The sequence below is a fragment of the Vombatus ursinus genome, unplaced genomic scaffold (assembly GCF_900497805.2).
Source record: "Vombatus ursinus unplaced genomic scaffold, bare-nosed wombat genome assembly UNPS02014798.1, whole genome shotgun sequence".
NCBI lineage: Eukaryota > Metazoa > Chordata > Mammalia > Diprotodontia > Vombatidae > Vombatus > Vombatus ursinus.
Genome location: NW_020954576.1, coordinates 62,938,242 through 62,946,777, shown reverse-complemented (window position 1 = coordinate 62,946,777; position 8,536 = coordinate 62,938,242).

The window sequence follows — 8,536 nt, the reverse complement described above, 5'->3', positions numbered from 1 at the left end:
CTTTTCATAACCCTAGAATTGATTTTCTTTTCATTGGCAGGGGAATAGGTTAGAATATAAACACCTTGCAATTAGGGATTGTCTCATTTAGTGTATTTGTATCTTCAGAGTCTAAAGTAGTGCCTGGCATATAGTAGGTACTTAAGAAATACTCGATGATTGATTAATTTCTTGAGTGACTGGGAAGCTTCCTCCATTCAGCTGCTCGCTTATATCCTTACTACTGCTATTCAGTCAGCAAAAATACCATCATGGCCAAGAGTTTTGATGGAGCCTTCCCCATCACCTGTACCCCATTCCTGCTGTACTTCAAGCCAAGAAACTACTTATCCCTTTAAGTTCATGCATCTGTTCTCTCAGACTTCCATCATGCAATAGAGGGAAAGGAAGGAGTCCACTAAGAGATGAATTGCCAAAGAGTTCTATCCATCAACAGTCAGCAAGAATTTATGAACTCCCGACCACATGCTAGGCACTGAGTTAGTCACTAAAGATTTAAAAAAAGCAAACATGAGATAGTCCCTGTCCTCAAGGAGCTTATATTCCATCAGAAAAGAATATCCCCACACACATACATGTGTGTGTATGTAGGTAAATAAGTAAATTGAAAATATATAGAAAACAAATAAAGGGTAGCTTTGAGGAAGAGATAGTACAGCCTGGGAGTGGAGTGTGGAGGACCAGGAAAGATTTCATATATAAATTGACATTTGAGATGAGCTTTGAAAAAAAAATACCTAGGAAAATTTAAAACTCTAAATCTTATGGAAGTGAATGTTGAAAACTAAAAACAAATAAATTAATTATACAAAAAAAAACTAATACAAAAAATCTAAGAGTCAGAGGTGAGGAGAGAGAGCATTCTAGGCATGGGGAATTGGGAGCACAGCCTGTGCAAAGGCATGGAGAAAAGAAGTGCAATATTATGCATGAGGAATGCAAGAAGGTGAGTTTAGCTGAACTGTAGTGTCTGCAAAAAGGAGAACTTTATAATAAGGCTAGAAAGGTAAATTGGGGCCAGGTTGTGGAGTCATTTAAATGCCAACAAAAGGAACTTATGTATGATCCTAGAGGTAACAGGGAGTCACTGATGTTTATTGAGCAGGGGAATGACATGGTCAGATTTGACAGATGAGTGGAGAATAGATTGATGAAAGGCAGACATTTGAGGCAGAAATGGGTGATCTTACATGATTCTTTAAATATAAAGTGGAAAAATGACCTTCTGATTTTGAAAAATAAGTGTAAAGGGCTATGCATTCTTAACATAGAGAAAAGAAATAAGGGTCTTGCATTATCTGCCCCCCCCTTTTTGGCCACATTAAAGAAAGGATGGAAGAGAGCTAGGAGCAGAAAATTCTAGAGGAATGAATGCCTTTATTTTCCCTTGCTATTCTTCTTTTGATAGGGGTAAAGGGTTATGTGAGGGTTGGGGGCAGACGTAAACAACAATTACCAAGAGAAGAAGGAAACATTCTGGAATCACTATCGTATGAAACTAATCTGAAGCTTAGAAGTTGGCATAAATCCCAGGATAGTGTAGGCATTAAGACAAGGAGAGGGGGCAGCTAGGTGGTGCAGTGGCTAGAGCCTTAGCCTTGGAGTCAGGAGGACCTGAGTTCAAATTCAGCCTCAGACACTTGACACTTACTAGCTGTGTGACCCTGGGCAAGTCACTTAACCCTGATAGCCTCACCAAAAAGCAAAAAAAAAAAAAAAAAAGACAAGCAGGGTAATTTTAAAGGAACATTTTAGTCAAAGTATATATTTATATATGTAAATTAAACATGTGCGTGTGCATGTATATATGTATGTATGGGTATATGTGTAAATACACATATACACACCTATACATTTATATACACACATATATACATGCATACATACACATACATATCTCAAGTTTTGCATACACTGATCAAAGAAAGCAAAGTTTGGGGGGGGGCAAGTAACCCTGGGCAAGTGACTTAATCTCTGTCTACCTCAGTTTCCTTATCTGAAAATGGGGATAATGATAGAATCTACTTCATAAGATGATTGTGAGGATCAAATGAGATAATATATTTATAATTCTTTACAAACATTTAAATGCTATATAAATGGATGATGATGATGATGATGATGACGATGAAGATGGATCATCGTTAGAGTAAAGGTAATTACTGGGCCAGTAATTGAAACCTTTTTAGCTCAGTAGGACCCGCAAGAGTATACACACACACACACACACACATACACAAGCACATATACAAGCACAGACACAAATAAAGAAATATAAATATGCACACACACATATGTACACACACACTTGATACTGTGTTAAAACACCAGAAAAGGACTTTAAGGGATTACTACCTGCTAATCACTAATAGGCTTCAAAAAAAGGCCATATATTTGCCAAGATGTTTCCTTTCCCAATAAATCTGAATTAATTATACCCTAACTTAACAACACAACCCCACAGTCTGGCCATTCCCTATCCATCACGCAGTACCAGGAGAACAGAAACATTTTTCTTCCACAAAAACAATCAAAGTCAACTCTTGAATCAAATTCCAATGGAAGTCTTACACAAATAAAATGGATAGACACTATGGTAGAAATTATAAGAAAGGAACCAGGTCCAGTCAACTTTCAGTGATTCTTGATCCTAGGGTAACAAAGAGGCCATGCACATTTGAAAGTTACCTAATCCCCAAACCTTACTTGTAAGCTTCAATTTCTTCTTTTAGTCAGTTTCTTCTCAGAGATGTTGACAAGCAACAAAATGGACCATTTCATGTCCTGTCTAACTCATTCTCTGACTGTGTTTCTCAGAAACAGAGAGATGACTCACAGGTATACAGAGGAAAGAGAAAGCTTGACAGATAATCTCTATCCTAGATGATCAGCTCCTAAATAATTAAGAAATGACCATGTTGTTTTGAAAGGCAAAGAGAGATGGGGACATAAAAGGTAAGAGGAAATGATCAGCAAAGAACAGAACACCTATCCATTAGCTGTTTAAATCCAAATAAATGAAAAACTCTATGACAGATCTCAAAAAGAAATGGCATAGGAGAACAAAATAAGCAAGAATTTACTAAGCTCTGGTTTCTTATTCTAGCCCGAGGAACTCTGGCATTAGGTCATGCTGTGAGTGGAGGGGAGACAAACTTCCCAGAAAACTCCTTATCTAGAATAAGCCTGGAAGGGACAACAGATTGGTGGTTTCTAACAGTTCTAAGTCAAGTTGTGAAGTTAGAATTTAACTCTGCTTAGGGGCAGCTAGGTGGCACAGTGGATAGAGCTCTGGCCTTGGAGTCAGGAGGACCTGAGTTCAAATCCGGCCTCAGACACATAACACTCACTAGCTGTGTGACCTTGGGCAAGTCACTAAACCCCGATTGCCTCACCAAAAAGAAAAAAAAAAGAAAAGAGAATTTAACTCTGCTTGCTATGAATTGGATTTAACTGTATCCCAACCACATATGGGAGAGGAAGAACCAGCCATTTTTATATCAGAATTATTAGAGCAATGTTACAATTATCACCCATCAAAGGAAGGTAGATGGTATAGCGGATAAAGTGCCAGGCCTGGAGTCAGGAAGACCTGAGTTCAAATCTGACCTCTGACACTTATTAGCTGTATGACCCTGGGCAAGTCACTGAACCCTGTTTGTGTCTCCTCAGAAATAAAATGAGACGGAGAAGAAAATGGCAAACCATGCCAGTATCTTTGCCAAGAAAACCCGAAATGGGATTATGAAGAGTCAGACATAACTAAAATGACTGAACAATAACATATACTTCTAACATCATATACTAGGATACAATATGACTGTTGTACTGTTACAGTATTCTTTCTATGTCTGAGAGGTTCAGGAAACTATATAAATATATGACTTTGTTGTTGTTCAGTTATTTTTCCAGTTGTGTCTGACTCTTTGTGATCCCATTTGGGGTTTTTACTGGCAAAGATACTTGGAGTCATTTGCTATTTCCATCTCCAGCTCATTTTACAGATGAGGAAACTGAGGCAAACAGGGTTAAGTGACTTGCCCAAGTTCACATAACTACTAAGTGTCTGAAGCTAGGTTTAAATTCAGAAAGATAAATCTTCCCTACTCCAGGCCCAGCACCCTATCCACAGCACCACCTAGCTGCCCAACCAGGTAGGTTGTCCTACCAAATAAATTTATATCTCTTCCATGCAGTCAAGTACTGTCAACAGTGTGGCTTAGAGCCAGGAGACCTAGGCTGGAATCCTAACTCAGACATTTACTAGCTGTGTAATCATGGGCAAATGACTTAAATGCTCAGAGCCTCAGGTTTTTTTAAAATTTTATATGTATCTATATAATATTATTATTGATAATAATTATATCTATTATTATTAATTATGACCATTATATTATAATTTATTATTAATAATAAATAATTATATGAATATATTTAAATATATTTATTAATTAATTTATATTTAGTTTTTAGCATTCACTTCCACAAGATTTTGAGTCCTAAATTTTCTCCCCATCTCTCCCCTCCCCCACCCCAAGACAACATGCATGCCAAATACCCCTCCCCCCAATCTGCCCTCCCTTCTATCACACCCCCCATTCTCTTATCTCCTTCCATTTCTCTTTTCCTGTAAGGCAGGATAGATTTCTATACCCTTTTGCTTGTATGTCTTATTTCATAGTTGCATGTAAAAACAATGTTTAACATTTGTTTTTAAAATTTTGAGTTCCAAATTCTCTCCCTTCCTCCCTTCTCAATCCCCACATTGAGAAGGCAAGCAATTTGATGTAGGTTACACATGTGTAGTCATGCAAAACACTTCCATAATAGCCATGTTGTGAAAGGATAGCTATATTTCCCTCCATCCTATCCTATCTGCCATTTATTCTATTCTCTCCTTTGACCCTGTCACTCCTTAAAAGTGTTTGCTTCTGATTACCTCCTCCCCCAATCTGCCCTCCCTTCTATTATCCCTCCCTTTCTTATTCCCTTCCCACCTATTTTCCTGTAGGGTAATATAGATTTCCATACCCAGTTGAGTGTGTATGTTATTCCCTCCTTAAGCCAAATCCGATGAGAGTAAGATTCACTCATTTTCTCTCACCTCCTCCTTCTCTCCTCCACTGTAAAAGTTTTTTCTTGCCTCTTTTATGTGACATAATTTACCCCATTCTATCTCTCCCTTTCTCCTTCTCCCAGTACAATCTTCTCTCACCCCTTAATTTTACTTTTTAGATATCATTCCTTCATATTCAACTCACCCCGTGCCTTCCAATTACCAACTACCAACTACCTGCAACTACCGTAATACTCCAACTACCCTAATACTGAGAAAGGTCTCATGAGTTACAAATATCATCTTTCCATGTAGGAATATAAAAAGCACAACTTTAATAGGTCCCTTACGGTTTCTCTTTTCTGTTTACCTTTTTATGTTTCTCTTGAGTCTTGTATTTGAAAGTCAAATTTTCTATTCAGCTCTGGTCTTCTTATCAAGAATGCTCAAAAGTCCTTTATTTCATTGAATGTCTATTTTTTGCCTTGAAGGATTATACTGAGTTTTGCTAGGTAGGTGATTCTTGGTTTTAATCCTAGCTCCTTTGACCTCTGGAATATTATATTCCAAGCCCTCTGATCCCTTAATTTAGAAGCTGCTAAATCTTGTGTTATCCTGATTGTGTTTCCACAATACTTGAAATGTTTCTTTCTGATTGCTTACAATATTTTCTCCTTGACTGGGAACTCTGGAATTTGGCTATAATATTCCTAGGAGTTTTCCTTTGGGGATCTCTTTCAGGAGGAGATAGTTGGAATCTTTCAATTTCTATTTTGCCCTCTTGTTCTAAAGGCTTTCCTTGATAATTTCTTGAAGATGATGTCTAGGCTCTTTTTTTGATCATGGGTTTCAGATAGTCCAATAATTTTTAAATTCTCTCTCCTTCATCTATTTTCCAGATCAGTTGTTTTTCCAATGAGAGATTTCACAGTCTTCTATTTTTTCATTCTTTTGTTTTTGTTTTATAATTTCTTGATTTCTCATAGAGTCACTAGTTTCCATTTCTCCATTCTAATTTTTAAAGAATTATTTTCTTCAATGAGCTTTTGGACTTCCTTTTCCTTTTGGCCAATTCTACTTTTTAAAGCATTCTCCTCCTCATTGGCTTTTTGGAGCTCTTTTGCCATTTGGGTTAGGCTATTTTTTAAGGTGTTATTTTCTTCAGTATTTTTTTGGGCCTCCTTTAGCAAGCTGTTGACTCATTTTTCATTATTTTCTTGCATCATTCTCATTTCTCTTCCTAGTTTTTCCTCTTCTTGTCTTACTTGATTTTCAAAATGTTGGTGATAGACAGGAAAGGATGGTCACTGTACATGTACCCTTGAGTAGAACCCTACATTCTTCAGAACAATTGATGCCGTATCGGGGCTATTGTCTCATGATAGGCTCTGGAATTCTCTAAATCCTTCTTATAAGATGCTTGTTGATTCTCATGGTATATAGAAAGCACTCCTTCAGGAGTGCTTACATAGTAACCTGGTTAGTGTACACAAGTGAAGTCAAGAAGATATTCATTCAGAAAAATGGGTTTTGATTGACCTTTTGTGTTCCTTGGAGTCATTCGAGTAGTTTTCTATTTCTTCAACTCTTGACTCTCCATATCAATCAAGACTTTACCTGGGGTATGTTGCATTAACCTAAATACTCAGGAGGTCAGCCTATGATGAATATCTGATTTTGCTGCTTTGTGTCCAGTTTTTGAATGCTATAATGTTCTCTTCTAAGCAGATGCCATTTTTAATATTCCCCTCTCTGAAATGAATCACTTTTTTTTTTTTTAGGCAATTGGGGTTAAGTGACTTGCCCAGGGTCACACAGCTAGTAAGTGTCAAGTGTTTGGTCTGAAGTCAGATTTGAACTCAGGTCCTCCTGACTTCAGGGCCGGTACTCTATCCACTGTGCCACCTAGCTGCCCCTATGAATCACATTCTTAACATGAAGTCAAACCTGGTCTACATTAACTTTGGTATCAACAAAAACCTCTTCAATAAGCAAAGAAATTTCTAACAAAGTCAATTGGTTAAACCAAAGATAGCCCTTGGAATTTTATTTTCTTCAGTATTTAAATTGTATCAACCTTTCAAAAGTATTCACCCCAGTTTCTGAGGATTTTCTGTACTGAATATCAACAGAACTTGAAAAAAAGAAAAAAAAACACTTGTGAGGATCTTGTGACCTTAGAGGACAAATATTTCTTTCCACCAGATACACCAGTTATTAATATTTTATTGTTTTCCTATTGCTATCTGTAGAAATGATAGGAATTTGAAGACTAGTAGTACATTCCTGTTATGTTCTGCTAATCTATCCAGATGTGTTGGCATTTTGAGTGAATATGGACTGAGTGGTCAAATAATGAAACCAATTGGAGAAAAAGACTATCTTTACCAGAGTTATCAGAAGACTGGAAAAAGCAATCTGCGGGCTGAAAGCTCTTCTTTCTCAGCCTTTGTATCCAGGTTGCAATTTCCCTGTCTTTATGGATTCATTCTCTGCAAGGCACTTTTACAATGCTTTGAGCAGAACTTCTCTGCAGAAATAAAAGAAATAAATAATTTTGCCTCAGCACAGGTCCAAGAGTTGGCAACAAGATATTCAATGAGCAAGATAAATCAGAATGTTGGCTTTGATGGTCTTTATAACTGGCTATAATATGGGGAAAAGATGAAGAGAAAGATTGTAAAACATACTAGTCTGAAGAACCTTTTAATATGTGCCAGGAACAGCTGTGTTTACATTCGTTCCTCTTGTAGTAAATGAAGGGGAAGAAAGAAGTCAAACTTTTTAATTCAAAAAAAAAATTCACTCACAAAATAAATGGAGAGTTCTAGCCATCATTTCAATGCTAGAAGACTGAGAAACAGATAAATGCACCAACTCCTAATTCTGTGAAAACAAAGAGGGAAGAATGTTTCCCACCATGCAGCGATATTTATGGCTTCATGAAAATTTTCTGTCTCTCTCTTCTCTCTTTGTCTCTGTCTCTGTCTCCCTCTCCATCTCTGTCTTTCTGTCTGTCTGTCTCTCTCTGTTTCTATCTCCCTCTCTTTGTCTCTGTCTGTCTGTCTCTGTCCCTCTCTGACTCTGTCTCTCTCTGTCTCCATCTCTCTTTGTCTCTGTGTCTCTGTCTTCTCTGATTCTGACTCTTCTGTATCTGTCTGTCTCTCCCTCTGTCTCCATCTCTCTTTGTCTCTGTGTCTCTGTCTCTCTATCTCTGTCTCTCTGTCTCTTTCTGTTTCTGTCTGTCTCTGTCTCTGTGTCTGTCTATCTGTCAGTCCATTTCCTTCTCATCCCCCCGGAAACTTCATTCAGCTTCTTTTCCACAGAACGGGATGTGAATGAAAGCAGCATTGTTATCACCTTTTAATGTGCATAGGTCCTAGATGTGGGAGGAAATTTTTCTTATGTTGCTATCACTAAACAGAAATGTATCATTGCTCAACTGAAATTAAATGGGACTTATTCAGCTCACACATACAC